Consider the following 17,933-nt stretch of genomic DNA (forward strand, 5'->3'; position numbering starts at 1 on the left):
ATTTTGCATTCTCATTAGGACTGCATCAGAATGCTGTTTCTTCACATTCTCACCAGTACTTGATGTTGTCAGTGTTCTGCATTTTGGGTGTTCTAACAGGTATATAGTGGCATCTGATTATTGCTTTAATTTTCATTTCTCTGGTGACATAGATATGAAATATCTTTTCATAGGCTATTTGCCCCATGTACATCTTCTTCGTATATTTTGAGTAATAGTCCTTTATCAGAAATGCCTTTTGCAAATATTTTCTAGTCTGTTACTTTTCTTCACATAGAAAGCAGTATATTCTTAACTGAGGAAAATTGGACTGCCAGCTTTGAGTGAGATCTAAAGCAGGAAAGGGCTCCAAAGGGTCCATCTCATGGTGAAAGAAAACATGCAACTTATATTCTATGATGTAAATGACCCTATAGCTCTATACCATTTTTAAAATAAAAATTTCACAGTGATGAAATTCTTTTATGCTTTCACTATCCAATAGAGTAGTCACTGACCATACGTGACTACTAAACACTCAAAATGTGGCTAGTGCAACTAAAGAACTGAATTTTTAACTTTATGTAACTTAATTAACTAGTTTATTTTTTATTTTTTAAAAGATTTAATTTTTTAATTTTTCATTTAGATTCAATTAATCAACATATAGTACATCATTAGTTTCAGATGTAGTGCTCAATAATTTATCAGTTGCATAGTTGTCCTAACTATAGGAAACAAACTGAGGGTTGCTGGAGGGGAGGGAGGTGAGGGGATGAGAAAATTGGGTGATGGGCATCAGGCAGGGCAAGTGATGTGATGAGCATTGGGTGTTATATGTAAATTTAAATAGTTACATGTGGCCAGTGGCTACCATATTGGGCAGTACAGTGGGGGTATTTGTTGATGGAAAGATATCAGGTAGAGTTAATGATAGGCATAATAGTGAACCACAGTGTAGAACACTATGGTTCTAGAGCAAGGTCATGACATCTAGAGAGAACCATACACTATTCCAAAAATAGCTCCTATCATACTATTCCACCTGATAGAGATGGAACAACAGACTGTGAAACACTGAGATCACCTGGCCAAAGCTGCCTATCATTCATCAGATTCTGTCAGACCCAACGTATCATAAAGTCCAACAGCAATCTATAATAAGATAGACACATCTGGTATCATGCATGAGCAGGGCCAGAGTGACCATGCAAGGTGCACAAGTAAGTTGCTCATTACGTCATCCCCCACTGTTGCACCAGTTCCTCATGCTTCACTCACACTTATGATCATATGAAAAATTATTTATGATCAGTTAATGGAGGAGGGAAAAGGATTTTGTTTATCCGTGAATGGATGGTTCAGCAGATATATGTGAACTATCAATGGATGGCAAGTGCATTATGGCCCCAATCAGAAATGGTCCTGAATGACACCAGTGAGAAGGAATCTTTCTATTGGAAAGAGCTCTAGATGATGCATTTGGTCATTTACTTTGGGGAGAAAAATGGCCCAAGTAAAAATCTATATATGTGCCTAGACAGGGCGACTAGCCTGGCTGTACGGTCTGGGACCTGAAAGAAAAAAAATGGAGAATTGAAGTTTTAGGGAGAAGAATGTAGTTATATATATAAGAACACACACAGGGGCACCTGGGTGGCTCAGTGGGTTAAAGCCTCTGCCCTCGGCTCAGGTCATGATCTCAGGGTCCTGGGATAGAGCCCCGTATCAGGCTGCTGGGCGGGGAGCCTGCTTCCTCCTCTCTCTATGCCTGCTTCTCTGCCTACTTGTGATCTCTGTCAAATAAATAAATAAAAAATCTTAAAAAAAAAAAAAAAAAGAACACACACACACACACACACACACACACACACAAAAGCACAAAACGTGAAGTTTTATGAAGCATGTTAACTTCAAGAGCATCCGCTTTAAGTTTGGACTGCTCTGAAGAATCATCTTAGCTCAGGGCACCTTAAAGATTGGATTAGGTTTCACTTGAAATTATGCATCAATATCTGTCTCCAATTCTGCCTTATTTTCTTCCTTACACACTTATCTGCAAAGAGCACTTTCCAAGAAGTGTTTTGTAGGTAAGTCTTTAAGTCTATTTCAAGGAAACTCAAACTTATACTTAAGGAAACAGAAAAAAAAATATTATAAAGACAATGTTAAAACACTGATAAAAGAAACTGTATAGAAGAGATATAAATAAATGGGAAGGTATTTCATGTTCAAAGATTGAAAACTTCAATATTAAAATGTCAATTCTTTCCAACTTGATGTATATACTCAGTATAATCCCAATCAAAATCCTAGTAAAGTATTTTGTTGATAATAATAAAATGACTATAAAGTTTATATGGCAAGGTGATTTTGGAGAAACTGGTGTGCCCTTTAGTAAATAAGTTCATATATTTTTACTCAGGAAAACATTGTATGATATAGCTTTGAATGTTATTTTTCTTTCCTCTTTCAAGGATTCCAAAAGCATGAACTTTTTATCTTCTTTCCTATCTTCCACATTCAGCATGCTCTCTATAACACTTTAAGTGTTTTTTTTTAAGATTTTATTTACTTATTTGAGAGAGTGAGCAAGAGAGAGTGCATGGGCAGGAGGAGGAGCACAGGGAGAGGGAGAAGCAGACTCCCCCCGAGGATACTGGGCTGGATCCCAGGACCCTGAAATCATGACCTGAGCTGAAAGCAGATGCTTAACTAACTGAGCCACACAGGCACTCCACAATTTAAGTGTTTTCATTTCACAATTTCTTTTTGTGGGACTTGTTTATTTCCATTCCTTATGTCTTTGTTTGTGTTTTCAGTCAGTTTTTAAATTTAATTTTTATTACTTTTAATATTGCTTTCTGACTGGAAGTTTTGTTTTTATTTCCATTTATTTCCTGAGCTCTTCTTTTGTTGTCTTTTAACTTTTAACAACTCTGTTTCTTATTTATTTTATTTTGAGGTTTTTTTTCTGGGGGGAGAGGGGAGGTATATTATTCTTCTATTACTGTTGTAACACATCACCACACCCTAAAACAAAAGAAATCTATTCCTTCATAACTCTGGAGGCTAGAAGTTTTTTTGGTAGCGCCATACTGGCTCTGTTGCCTTATAGGGAGAATGCTTCCTTGATGCTTCTAGTCTCTGGTGACTGCTGGCCTGCCTTGGCTTCCCCTGCATCACAATTTCATCTCTGAAATCTCTGTCTCCATCTTCACACCTCCCAATTAATTCTCTCTGTGTTTCAATATTCCTCCTGCCTCTCTCTTATGAGGACACTTCTGATTGCACGTAGAACCCACCTTGGCAACTTAGGATAAGTTCTTTCTCTCAAGATCCTTAACTTAATCACATATTTTGCTAAGTAAGTTCATAATCACAGTTTCCAGAAGTTGGAACATGGACACTTCTTTTGGGGGGGCACTATTCATCCCACTACAAATATTTATGTTATTTGTCAACTCTCATGAAGCTTAATGATGGGTTGCGATGCAAGAAAGACCACAAATGAACAAATGAAAAAAAAAGTCAGCTAGTGACCAGTGAGATGATTAAAGCAAAATTATGTTACAGAGAGTCATTAAGTAACTATTGTATAGTCATTGTTCTAGAAGGGCCTCTCTGAGTTAGTAATAGATCAACAATAATCTAAATGATAAGAAAGAATCAGAAGTTCGAATAATGAGCAGATGAGCATACAGGCAAAGGGAATATCTAGGGTAAAGGCTCTAAAGGTGGAACAGGTTAGCCATATTAAAATAATAGAACAAAACCCTATAGCTAGACCATAGTAGCTGAAGTAAAGGAGATATGCTTGAAGATGAAGACATGGACCAAATCATATAGGACTTCCTTGTTTTATTTTTCATTTTTTTCTTTTTCTTTTTCTTTTTCTTTTTCTTTCTTTCTTTCTTTTCTTTTTTTTTTTTTTTTTTTTTTTGATGTCAATTCCAGTGTAATGAACATACAGTGTTGAATTAGCTTCAGGTGTACAATATAGTAATTCAACAATTCTATACATTACTCAGTGCACATCATGATAAATGTACTCTTAATCCCTTTCACCTATTTCACCCATTCCCCCACCCACCTCCTCTCTGGTAAGCACCAACTTGTTCTCCATATTTAAGAGTCTGGTTTTTTTTTTTGTTTGCCTCTTTTTTCCCCTTGTTCATTTGTTTTGTTTCTTAAATTCCACATATGCATGTAATCATATGGTATTTGTCTTTCTCTGACTGACTTATTTCACTTAGCGTTATACTCGCTACATCCATCCATGTCACTGCAGATGGAAAGATTTCATTCTTTTTTTATGGATGAGCAATATTCCATCATATACATGTATAACACTTCTTCTTTATTCATTCATCTATCAGTGGATACTTGGGTTGCTTCCATAATTTGGCTATTATAAGTAATGTTGCAATAAACATAAGGGTGCATTTATCTTTTCAAATTAGTATCTTTATATTCTTTGGGTAAATACCCAGTAGTGGAATTAGATCTTATAGTAATTTGTTACTTATAGTAATTAGATCTTATAGTAACTCTATTTTTAATATTTTGAGGAACCTCCATACTGTTTTCCAGAGTGGCTGCATAAGTTTGCATCCCACCAACAGTGCACAAAGCTTCTTTTTCCTCCACATCTTTGTCAACACTTTTTTCTTCTGTTTTTTATTTTAGCCATTCTGACAGGTGTGTGGTATCTCATTGTGGTTTTGATTCGCATTTCCCTGATGCTGAGTGCATTTGTCTGTTGACCATCTGTATGTTTTCTTTGGAAAAATGTCTGTTCATGTCTATTGCCTATTTTTAACTTCCTTTTTTTTTTTTTTAGTGTTATGTAAGTTCTTTACATATTTTGGATAGTAACACTTTATCAAATATGTCATTTGCAATTATCTTCTTCCATTCAGTAGGTTGTATTTTAGTTTGTTGATTATTTCCTTTGTTGTGCAGAAGCTCTTTATTTTGATGAACACCTAATAGTTTATTTTTGCTTTTGTTGAGAATGTTTGGTGATAGAATTTGAATGCCAAGATCAGGAGTCTCAGTATAGTAAAGAACAGAGAGTTGCTGAAGTTTAGTGAGCCAAAGCGGAAAAATTGAATATATATATATATATTTTTTTGAAAAATAAAAAATCTACCAGAGGCTATTGTGTGTGTTTTAGGTAAAGAAGAAAACTCAAAGGCAGTGAAGCATCAGTATTATTAAAATAGTCTATGAAAACAGAATGCAGACTTGAATTAAAGAAGCAGTGGTAGGAATAAAAAGAAAAGGGTACATGGAAAGATGTATCTTCAGACCTACAAAACCAGAGGACTAAAAGATGAAAAAAGAGGACTACAGGATACCTCAGATGTTTAATGCTTGGTTGTTTGGAGGAATGATAATGTAATTAATAAAAATAATAATCAGAAAACTATAGCATGCATTTCTATATATTGATTTTATACCTTCATATAATCGTGCTTCTGTTTTTCTCTCTAGCTGTATTTATATTCCTCTCCTCCTTAGCATGCCCCATATATACAGCAAACATGTTCACTTTTGCTTCATGAACTTTGCACATGCTATTTCTCCTGCCACGATCTCTTTTTCCTAATCAACCCAAAGCCCCATTTTATCTATATTACTCTGATTATTTTTTTAAAAGATTTTATTTACTTATTTGACAGAGGGAGAGAGAGGGGGAAAAAAACCAGCAGGGGGAGTGGCAGGTAGAGGGAAAGGGAGAAGCAGGTACCCACTGAGCAGGGAGCCCCATGCAGGGCTTGATCCCAGGACCCTGGGATTATGATCTGACATGGAGGCAAATGCTTAATCGCCTGAGCCACCCAGATGCCCCAACTCTGATTATTTTTATGACTTTGGATAAATGTAACTTTCTTGAGAAAGTCATCTCTGACTCCTTAATTCAGTCAATAAATATTTATTGAGTGACATCTATGTCAGGCTCTGTCCTGAAAGACTTAGAAAAGAGTACTTGAGAGAGAGATAACAGCAATTGCAAAAGCTTTTGATGGAGGAGAGTGCTTGGCATGCTGGAGAAATAGCAAGGACTAAGGAAAAGGGAATAAGGTAGGTGATGATGCCATAGGGATGATGGAATAAGGAAGCTTGTTTATGGTCTTATAGATCAGTAGGAGTGTTTTAGATTTGCTAATGGTAAGGTGAGAAGTCTCTGAAGGATTTTGAGCAGAGGACTAAAGTTTTCTGACTTACGTTTAAAAGTGGAGAACTACTTGGCTCTGGAAAGATGAGAATGAGGTCAGAAGCAGGGTAGATTAATTAAGAGGCTGTCTCAGTTTTTCAAGTAAAATATAATAATGGCTTGTAGTTAGTAAGTTAGGGTTACATTTTGAATATATTTTCAAACAAAACTAACATGATCTTCTGATGGATTACAATGGGGACTAAAAGAGAAGTCAAAAAAAAGATTCAAAGTTTTTGTCTTGAGAAACAAGAATGAAGAGCTCTTTCACTGAGATGGAGAAGAATGTGGGAGAAGCAAGCTGTATAGGAGAATAAGTAGTTGAGTTTCAAGAATGTTATATACATGATCTTTATTAGACATCCAAGCATGAATCCTGAGTAGGCAGTTAGATAAACAAATCTGGAGTTCAGGGTAGAGTTTTTCCTGAAAATATAAATGTATGAGCCTCATGACAGTATGAGGGCTGTTAAGTTCTTGTCTCTCACCTGAAATTCAAGCTTCTAACCTCTCTGTTATTCTATAGCTGGGACTCCATAAACTTCATTCCACCTCTGACAGCTGAATCTCTGATAATTTCTATAAATAACTGAGTTCATCCTCATACATCTGAGTATGATATTCCCCACAAGTTCCAGGTGTGTGGGAAACTTTAAAGAGCTAAATTATGCTGCCTAGTGTTCTTTCCACATTTATGTCACTGCCAGTTTCTGGTCCAACACATTTTCACCTCTACCACCTGGTGCCTGTGATCAGTGTGTATCACCCACCACCCCAGTGTGCTCAGGGAATCAGACCTCTGTGCTCTCCCATTTGCTTAAGGAAATTATGAGTATCCTGAGCCTTTTGGCAGTCCTTGTTACCTCCCTGAGACTAGTCAGGACGTGGACTTGACTCTGTTCTGGTCCAGAGACCTCCGTCTGAGTTCTGCCTGTGGCCTTAAGGGAAGGACTTGCTTTTTTAGGGATGTAGTTATTTCCATATGATGCTATTGATGAATTTTTCTGCTTTCCAATTCAACAAACACTGCCTGCCTCACAGTGCACTGGTTTGTGCAATAATAAAGGCCTTTTGGGGGGAGCCTGGGTGACTCAGTCCTTAAGCATCTGCCTTCATCTCAGGTCATGATCCCAGGGTCCTGGGATCGAGCCCCACATCGGGCTCCCTGCTCAGTGGGGAGCTTACTTCTCCCTCTCCTACTCCCCCTGCTTGTGTTCCCTCTCTCACTGTGTATGTCTCTGTCAAATAAATAAAAATCTTAAAGAAAAAAGTCTTTTTTGTTTATGCCACGATTTAAAAAGAGGGAAAGAAAGAAAAGAAAGGCAGAAGAAAGAAAGAAAGAAAGAAAGAAAGAAAGAAAGAAAGAAAGAAAAAAGAAAAGAAGGGAAAGGAAAAGAAAAGAAAAGAAAAAAGAAAAAGAAAGGGAAGGGAAAAAAGGTGCTAGAGGGTCACTGCAAAGTAGGAGGATGGAAAATGGACATGCACTTTTCTAATTTGTCTGATGTTTCTGTCAGCACCCCTCCCTCCAAAACCAGCAATTGCTCTTCACCCCCAAAGCATTGGTTTATTTCAGTAGCAATTAGTTCCAGATTCCACTTTCCCTCTTCACTCACAGAAATATCTTCAATGTACCTCTTTAGAGGCTAAAACACCAAAAATAAAGCATTGGCCTCCTCCTGCCAGAAGCCCAAGTCCCAGCACCACAGGTCCAAGCGTCAGGCCTACTGAGGTCTATCCCTCCACTTTTCTATTCTAAACATCTAGCAGACTACCTGGTACAGAGCATGAAATAAATCAATGAATGAATGAGGAATGGATGTGAAATCTACATTAAATACCATGTATCTTACTTAGCTAAATACCAAGCATTCTAGAAATGATAGAGCTATTAAAATTACATATTCTTTTTTTTTTTTTTTGTTTTTGTTTTCTAGTCTCACCAAATGATCCCACCATGTAAGTAATTGCTCAAGGCAGAAACTTGAGAGTAGGTTTTAATTCTTTACTTTCCCTCACATCTCACAACCAGTCCATTTGCAGATTTTGCAGATTCAGCTCACAGATAAATATCGAATCAGTCAGCTTATCTCCATTGTCACCACCCTATTGAGTCTAGTTTGGGATGACATAAATTAACGTGTTAGTGGTCTCTTTGCTTCCATTCTGGCCTCCATTCTGACAGTTGATTTTTCACTGTGGTTTTGCATCTTGTCACCTCTCTTCAATGTCTCCCCACACATGCTTTTCTTACTTCTTGGAACAGTATTTTCCTTCCCGTCTCAAGATACTTTATAAGCTGTTCTCCATCTTCTGTTCTCATATCACCCTGTGTCACTAACTGTGTGCTTCATATCTTAGGTTAAAAGTCATTTTCTCTTTAGATTATTTCTTTCTCTGGTCAAGCACTGCTGTTAAATTCTCTTATATCATTATTACTCTTCTTCAGAGAAGCTACTTCAATTTAAATTCATTAGTTTTGTAATTATGTTCCTATTGTCATACTATGCCTTTTCACCCTCCTTTCTAACATCAGAATAAAATTAGTGTGCACTAATTAAGTTTTGGTGAGAATTTAATATAATACATGTACATCACTTAAGATCACGCCTCATTCATTGTAAACACTCAATAATGTTGGCTATCATTATTACTAGGCCTTAAATTCTTGAGAGATTTAAGTAACTTAAGGAACTTATGAATTTGGGAGGGGGGACAAATTTAGTCCATGACATTCTGGCTCTGGCCCCTAAAATTCATGCCCTTCTTATATGCAAAATGCACTCAATTATCCCATCTCAAGAGCTCTAAAAGTTTTAACTCATTCCAAAATCAACTCTATAGTTTAAAGTCCAATTTCTCACTTAAATATCACCTAAATCAGATATGGCTCCTTGAAGAAATGCCCACACTTGTCTCTGCAAGAGTCCTGTGTATGCAGCTCCTCTCTGTATGGAGGTCCTGCCCTTTGAAACTTAAGTGGTAGCATCTTACCTCCCAACACACACACCTGCCACCCTCACTCACATCCCTTGAGCTTGGGACCTATGGTGGGAGAAGCAGCCCTAATAACCTCTGACTCACCTTTGGAGTACTCCTTCCCTTTTCTTGAAGAATAGTACATGTTCACAGTCTTCATTTCATTCTGTTTTCTCTGTTTCCTTTAGTCCCCACTGGTAGTGTTCTTGCTAGTATAATCCCATCTCTATTCCTGGCTTCTGTGGATATGGCTGAGAAGGTCCATAGTTTATGCCCACCCTAATCTCTGGATCAAATGTTTCATACTCACTCTCTCAGTGTTCTCTGATGAACCTGCTTTCTCATTTTTTGCAATTTGATCAGGCTGAGAATTTTCCATATCTTTAAATTCTGTTTTTTTTTTTTTTGTTTAACAATTGCTTCTTCAATCAACCTCTCTTTTAGCATTTTACTATAAGCAATCAAGAGGAACCAGGCTGTTCTTTCAATACTACTAAAAATTGACTTGACTAAATATCTAATTTCATCACTCAAAAGTTCTTCCTTCCACAAAATACTAGAACACAGTCCAGCCAAATCTTTTGCCTTTTCTCCAGTTTTCAATAACATGCTTCTCATATGTATCTGAGACCTCACGAGAATGGCCATATCTCTAGGATGTGCTTCAAAACTCTTCTATTTTTCACCCATTACCCAATTGCAAAGCCGTTTCCACAGGCTTAGGTACTTGTCAGAGCTTCACATGACCTCCACTTTTCAGTACCAAAATTTGTCTTAGCTTGAGCTATGATAACAAAATATCATAGATGGGGTGATTTAAACAATACAAATTTATCTCTTACAGTTCTGCAGCCTGGAAGTCCAAGACCAAGATGCCAACAGGGTTAGTGTCTGGTGATCACTCTCTCCTTGGGTTGCAAATGGCCACCTTCTCACTGCCCTCACATGGATTTTCTTTGCTGTGTGGGGGAGAAAAAAAGAGAAAGCAAACTCTCTGGTATTTCTTCTTATAAGGGCACTAATTCCTTCATAAAGGTGCCACCCTCAGGACTTCGTACAAACCTAGTTACCATCCATATGCCTCATCTCCAAATACCATCACACTGTAGGTCAGGGCCCCAATATGCGAATTTTAGGGAAACACAATTCAGTCCAGAGCAGTAAGTCTGACTTATTCAAGATGATATTTCAGCATCTAGCACAGGGGCTGGAACATTTTAGCAATAAATATGTGTTGAAAGAACATATGTACAATGAGTGAGGAAATTAACGAATTGCTACTGCTATTGGAGAGAAAGAGAAAAAAGGAAAGGCTCAGGGATGGAAAGCTGAGGAACACTTATGATAAGAGAAAAATAAAAAGAAAAAAAAGCCAGAGAAAAGAAAGGTCAGGAAGGGAAAAAGCAAGACCATGAAATGTCTTGGAAAACAAGACATAGAGAGATTTAAATGAGGATCACTCAACTGTGTTATAATACAAATAGACTGACATTAGCATTTCTCACTAATTCTTATAAAAATGGTATCAATTCAGATTAGCAAAAGGCCAGGGGTTTGATGCTCAAAATAAATTATCTTAGAAATAAGGTTATTAGTAAACAATGATTTTAATTAAAATGGAAAACAAATCATAGCATAAGTAATATATTTTGTCAGGATACTAAAACCCACTGACATCAAAGGCATTATCATTATGATATAAGCACGTGCTTTCTTAACTATTTTTCTGCTTGTGAGAGAGTAATTTTTACTTTTGTAAGGTTAAACTCCAAAGTACCACATAGAACTAGGTAAACAAGATAGGATAAACTGATTTATAACTTGTTTTGGTTCATTTAATAATATATGGGTATTTCTATGTTATCACCTAATTTTTCACACCATTTTCTAACTGCATCATATTGTATCTTAAATATGAAATAAATATTATTAGCCATTCCTGTTAAACAGATGCTTTGAACAAATTGCAATTATAAACCTGAGTCTAATAAGATAAAGATTTGTAAATATAATTATATTCTTAGTTGGTTTTTTTTTTTTTTTTTTTTTTTTTTTTTTTTTTTTTGAGAAAGAGAGGTAAAGGGTGGGGATGGGAGCAGAGGGAGAGAGTCTTCCAGCATGGAACCTGGAACCCACTTGATCTCATGACCTGAGATATGGCCTGAGCCAAAATCAAGAGTCTGATGCTTAACTGACTGAGCCACCCAGCTACCCATATTCTTAGGATTTCTTTTTAAAGTTCAATGGTTGGGTCAATAAGGAAACATATTTTTAAAGTGTTTGACTTAACTTCTTCAAGCAGTGATAAAGAATACTAGTATTCCTACATCTTCATCAACGTGGGTTTTATTATTGTTTTTATTCTTTTTTATGTTACAAGCAAAAATTGTCATTGTGTGGTTTCAATTTTCATTTACATAACCAATGATGAGTTAATATTAAACAACATTAGAATGACAATATGCATGCATTTAGGATTCATTGGGTGGAGAAGAGTAAATATATTCATTGAATCATGTACTCATTAATTATTTACCAAACTTCTTCTATGTTCGAAGTTCTGTTTTATCTATAGAGATAGGTAAACAAAACTGACCAAAGTCCTTGCTGTCAGGAAACTTATATTGCAGTGGATGAAAAAAGATAACAGAAAAAATAGTTAAGTTCAAAAGTCAACAACCTTAAGGAGAAAAGTAAACCAGAAAAGAAGACATAGATAATTTGAGAGGTCAGTTTTAACTTATGTATTCAGAGGTGACCTCACTAAGGTGATGTTATTTACATAAAGATACAAAGGAGGTGAGAAATGTGACTTTACATGTAAGAAGGGGAAGAGTGTTGCAGGCAGAGGGAATGAGAATTGCCAAGAGCAGGTGGCAGGTTTGCCATCCTGTGGCTTCATTTCTAATGTTCTAGAACCAGTAGTGAGACCACTGTGGCTGAGGCAGAAAGAATGAAGTGAGCAGTGGAAGACAAGGTCAGGAAGGTTTCAAGAGTCTAAATCAGACCATAGTCTTCCAGACTATTCTAGGAACTTTGACTTCTTAATCAAATCAGATGGGAGTACATAAGAAGTTTTGAGAAGAGGAAAGAGATCAACTGACTTGAATTTAAATCAATGATCCAATGATTCTGGCTGCTCCGTGGCTGAACTGGGGAACCAGAATGGGAAATGAGAATCCAGTAAGGGGGCTGTTGCAATGATCCCCATGAGGGATGATGGTGGCAAGAGGTGGTGAGTAGGAGAAAAATTCTTGGGTATATTTTGAAAGGATTTTCTGGAGGATTTGCTGTGTGTTGTAAGAGAATACAGGAGCAACTTCAGAATTTCTAGATTGAGCATGAAGATACCCTTAACTGAGATGGGGAAGACTGAGGGAGAGGCAGGTTTTGTGGAGGGGAAAGATCAGAAATTTGCTTTTGGAGACATTATGTGTGAAATGCCTGCTAGACACTCAAGTTAAGATGTGAAGAGGCAGTTGGATATACAAGTGGACAGTTAGACAAATTCAGGGTGGAGATACAAATTTGGGAGTTAGAAGTTTGAACAGTAAACCTAAAATGAATTTTAAAATGAAAAAGTGAGAGATACATAAACTTTAAAGACCTGCAAATAGTTTTTCAGTTTTAGACTAGAAAACAGCAATTCTACCGGTAATCACAACATGAAAAAATGCTACAGAATTTTTTATTCACATTAACATATTTTTAACATTATTATAAATAGAGGATCCTGTAATTGTTTAAAAAATAATAATTATATCTAGATACATAGAAATGTTCAAAGTAGTGCTTAAAAACATAATTCCATAAGATATTATATGGGCATTCATATCAAGAAAATACCTAGGATTAATGAAACTTGGTTAAATAGGGAGTGAAAGTAATTCATAATTATGATCCCAGTGTACACAAATTTCTGAGAATGCTTTTGAAAATTATTTAGCAATCAGATTAAAATCCTTAAAATATCATCTCTCTTATAAATTAAATCTGCTAACTGAGAAATTTAGAGTACTACATAGTAATTAAAATGATGATTTAGATCTAAATGTGTTAACACTCAAGGATCACCAATGAATGTCAGGTTTAAAAAAGTTGTGGGACAGATTTAAATCACAGACCAATTTATATTAACATATCTTCTTATGTGTTTATATAGAAAAAAAATGTCTAAAGTTTACTCACCAAATAATAAAGTAAAATTTCCTAAGGACAGGAGAGAAGGGTGGTGAGAGATGGTGAGTAGAAAAATGAAAGGGGAGTATAACTTTTTTTTTTTTTTTTTCAAAGATTTTTTTATTTATTTGACAGATCACAAGTAGGCAGAGAGGCAGGCAAAGAGAGAGAGAGGAGGAGGAGGCAGGCTCCCTGCTGAGCAGAGAGCCCGATGTGAGGCTCGATCCCAGGACCCTGGGATCATGACCTGAGCCGAAGGCAGAGGCTTTAACCACTGAGCCACCCAGGCGCCCCGGGAGTATAACTTTTTAACCAATATTCTTTTTGGTAATTTTTTAAGTTTGTTTATTTTTAGTAATCTCTACACCCAATGTGGGCTTCAAACCCATGATCCCAAGATCAAGAGTGACACTGTCTTCTGACTGAGCCAGCCAGGTGCCCCTGGTATATTTTTTAATTTTTTTTTAAGATTTTATTTATTTATTTGACAGAGATCACAAGTAGGCAGAGAGGCAGGCAGAGAGAGAGGGAAGCAGGCTCCCTGCCGAATAGAAAGCCTGATGTGGGGCTCCATCCCAGGACCCTGAGATCATGACCTGAGCCAAAGGCAGAGTCTTGAATCCACTGAGCCACCCAGGTGCCCCACCCCTGCTTTATTTTTATAAGAACATATGTTCACATATAATATGTATAAAAAAATAAATGATTTCATTTTTGTTTAAGAAAACCTGTAGTAATGATAAACAATCTTAATACTTTATTAGTTTTTAAGGTATAATTTCAAATATATAATTTAATATATACATAAAAGTGGAAACATTAATGATATATGTCTTTGAGTAGTATGATCATAAGAGTTTTCTATCTACCTATTTTCCTAAATTTTGCATCTCTGTGGTATTAGAATAATGCATACATTAAAGTAGTTCTCTTTATTAAAATATATAATAAATAAACATAATGAATGTTAATTAATTAAATGCATCCTCCCAGAGCTATGACAAAGTCTGATTTTCTGTATTTTAAGAATAATATTGAGCTGAATTTTTAAAAAACATGTATTTTTAAATTTCCTGGCAGAAACTCACCATAATAACTCAGGTATTCTGATTAAAGAGCAGGATTTCACAATCAATGGCATTTGTTTAGAATAAAAAAATTCCACATTAAATTGACTCCTATAGTAAAGTTCTATGTATCATCTCAAAAGGTTTATTATGGGATGCAATCGAATATAAATGTAAAATGAAAAACTATTTATTAAATTAAAATATTCATTCTTGATTTTAAAACTTAACATCAAAGAGAAGAATATTTGCTAATAGTAAATTACTATTTCTGTGTATCAGGCATTCAAAATTATAGTGAAAATGGTGAAATGTTATAGACACTCCTAGTAAAATGCTTAAGAAAAAACCCACCATATTAACTCTGATTTTTTGTCATTATTATTCCTGAAAGTTCTGACCAAAGAAATAAGACTAGAAATAAAACAAAATAGTACATCTTTTTAAAGGCTGGGGAAAAAAAGCCCTTCTAAGCAATATAATTGTAAGACTACAAAGCACAAGAAAATCAGCTTATACACTATTGGAATAGGATGGTTTAATAAATGTATTAAATATAGCAATGTGTGAAAATTAATAGCATCATTATATGTATTGCAATAACCATTTGGAAAACAAAAAGAAGAGATCCCATTCACAATATCAGCATAGCTGTGAGACACCTGGCAATAACCTGCTCACATACTCTGACAGTACTTTATGAAGATAAGTATAAAAGTATGGGTATAGAAAAAAAAAAAAGAAGACACAATAAATTGAAAGGCCTACGTGCTCCTAAATAGAAGGAATGACTATTGCAAAAATGTCAGCTCTTTCCAAATTAATTTATAGATTTAGCAGTAGTTGGAAAAACAATATTCTGAAACTCATGTGGAAATAAAAATGTTTGAGAATAGCTGAAAACATTTTTGAAGAAAAACAGATTGATATTAGAAAACCGATTCTATAATAAAATTAAAGCTTATTATGAACATAAAACAATTATATCAGTGTTTTTCTCTATATTAGAGATGCTGGAGAATAAAGTTGAGTGAAGCACCTAATTTTTTTTTTTTTTAAGTAACATGAGTGTCATGGGTAAAACTGTACTATACTTTCCACCCCCCCGGAAGGTATGTTGAAGTATTAACCCCTAAGACCTCAAAATGGGACCTTGTTTTGAAATAAGATTTTCATAGAATAATTGAATTAAAATTAGGTCATTAGGGTGAGTTCTAATCCAATAAGTAAGTATTAACTAAGTAAAAATTTATATGCAGACCTAGGCATAAAGGGAAGGAAGATAATGTGAAGACAGGGATAGCACCATGTGAAGACTGGCTTGGATTGGAAGATTGAAGCAAGGTATCCATGAGCCAAGAAACACCGAGGGCAGGCAAAACATCAAAATCCAGGAAAAGGAAAGGAATGATTCCACCTTACAGTTTTCAAAAGGAGCATGGCTCTGCCAACAGCGTGATTTTGAACTTATAGGCTTCAGAATGGCAATACAATAAATTTCTGTTCTTTTAAGCCACTCATTTTGTGGTACTTTGTAGGGTAGACTTAAAAAATTAATGTAATTAGTATAGAGTATAATTTTATATTATATAAGAATGGCACCAAATGTTGGGAAGGAAAAGAAAGATTACCTATAAACAGTACTGGGAAAATTGGTTAGTTTCTTAGAAAAAAATACCCTGATGGATTTAAAAATAAATAGGAACACTGAAAGTATAAAATTCTAATGTGGAATAACAAATATATGATTTGGAGAACATTCTTAAAGCTTTCAATCAAAGGGAAAAGTCATAATGAAAATGTTAGGTTAAAGCATATGAAATTGCCATTTTGTGGGTCAAAAATGGTCAAATGTTGGCCACTACATATACTTCAATTGAAAATATTTGATCACATTAAAAGTAAAATTCTTGTTTGTTGAAAACACCATAAACAAAAATAAAGTCCAGTAACAGACTGGAAATATGCTGACAATATGTCATGCTGGATAAAGAGTATGAATTGGGAGTCAGACCCCAAATTCCTGCTTCACCAGGACTATGAAAGTACTTACTATATAAATTTCAGGTTTTCTTCTGTTACGATGGTGATCACTAAATAAAAGTTGTCATGTTGTTTTAGTAATTAGATATAAGGAAAATGACATAAACTAAATATGAAATATTTTTAAAATATCAGACATACACTAAATTTTATTACTAATAAAGGTGAATACCTATGGAAAACATATATACATGTATATGCATGTATCATTTATATATACATATATAGCTTGTAAATAGAGCAATAATTAAAATTATAAACTTCGGGCACCTGGGTGGCTCAGTTGGTTAAGCGACTGCCTTCAGCTCAGGTCATGATCCTGGAGTCCCAGGATCGAGTCCTACATCAGACTTTCTGCTCGTCAGGGAGTCTGTTCCTCCCACTGACCTCTCTCTCTCTCATTTTCTCTCTCTCTCTCTCTCTCTCAAATAAATAAATAAAATCTTTAAAAAAAAACTATAAATTTCAATAGATCAAACAATAAATACAGAAAAAAGAAACAGACATTTGGCATAAGAGGAAAAGAAATCATTAATACATATGAAAATATATTTGTTTCTCCATTTTTAAAAATTACATTTTCAAATTATTATTTTTTAAAAATTTTATTCATTTATTTATTTACTTACTTACCTACTTACTTACTTGTGAGAGAGATGGTGTGACTATGGGAGGGAGAATTTCAAGCAGACTCTTCACTGAGTGCAGAGCCCCACATGGGGCTTGATCCCACAACCTTAAGATCATGACCTGAATGGAAATCAAGACGTCAATATTCAATCAACTGAGCCCACTCAGGCGCCTCTCAAATTGTTACAGCTTTTTTTTTTTTTTTATTTTTTAAGATTTATTTTTAAAAAAATTTTTAAAGGTTTTTTTTTTAAATTTACTTATGTGACAGAGAGAAAGAGTGATTGAGCAAGCTCAAGCAGAGGATGTGGCAGGGAGAGGGAGAGGGAGAAGGAGAAGCAGGCTTTCTGCTGAGCGGGGAGTCCCAAGCAGGGCTCAGTCCCAGGACCAAAACCAGGATTTGATCCTCAGATCCTAGGATCAAAACCGAGCCAAAGGCAGATGCTTAACTGACTGAGCCACCCAAGCGCCACAAAGATTTATTTATTTGAGAGAGAGAGAGAGAGAGAGAATGAATGGAAGGGACAGAAGGAGGGAGAGAAACTCAAGCAGACTCTGCTGAGCAAGGAGCTTGACTCGGGGCACATTCATGACCCTAAGATCATGACCTGACCTGAAACCAAGAGTCAGACACTTAACTAAGGCGCCCCAGCTTTTTTTTTTTTTTAAGTATCTTTCTTAGATTGTAGAAAAATAACCATTTATAAGGAAAATAAAAGTATAAAAAAGTATAAATTAGTACAATTATAATTAGTGCAAAATTGGTAAAAGTATAAATTAGTACAGAATATTCAAATGGCAATTTGAAAATGTGTCTAAATTGCTTACAAAATTTG

The sequence above is a fragment of the Enhydra lutris genome, unplaced genomic scaffold, assembly GCF_002288905.1.
Source record: "Enhydra lutris kenyoni isolate GAN:26980312 unplaced genomic scaffold, ASM228890v2 scaffoldscaffold17, whole genome shotgun sequence".
Lineage (NCBI taxonomy): Eukaryota > Metazoa > Chordata > Mammalia > Carnivora > Mustelidae > Enhydra > Enhydra lutris.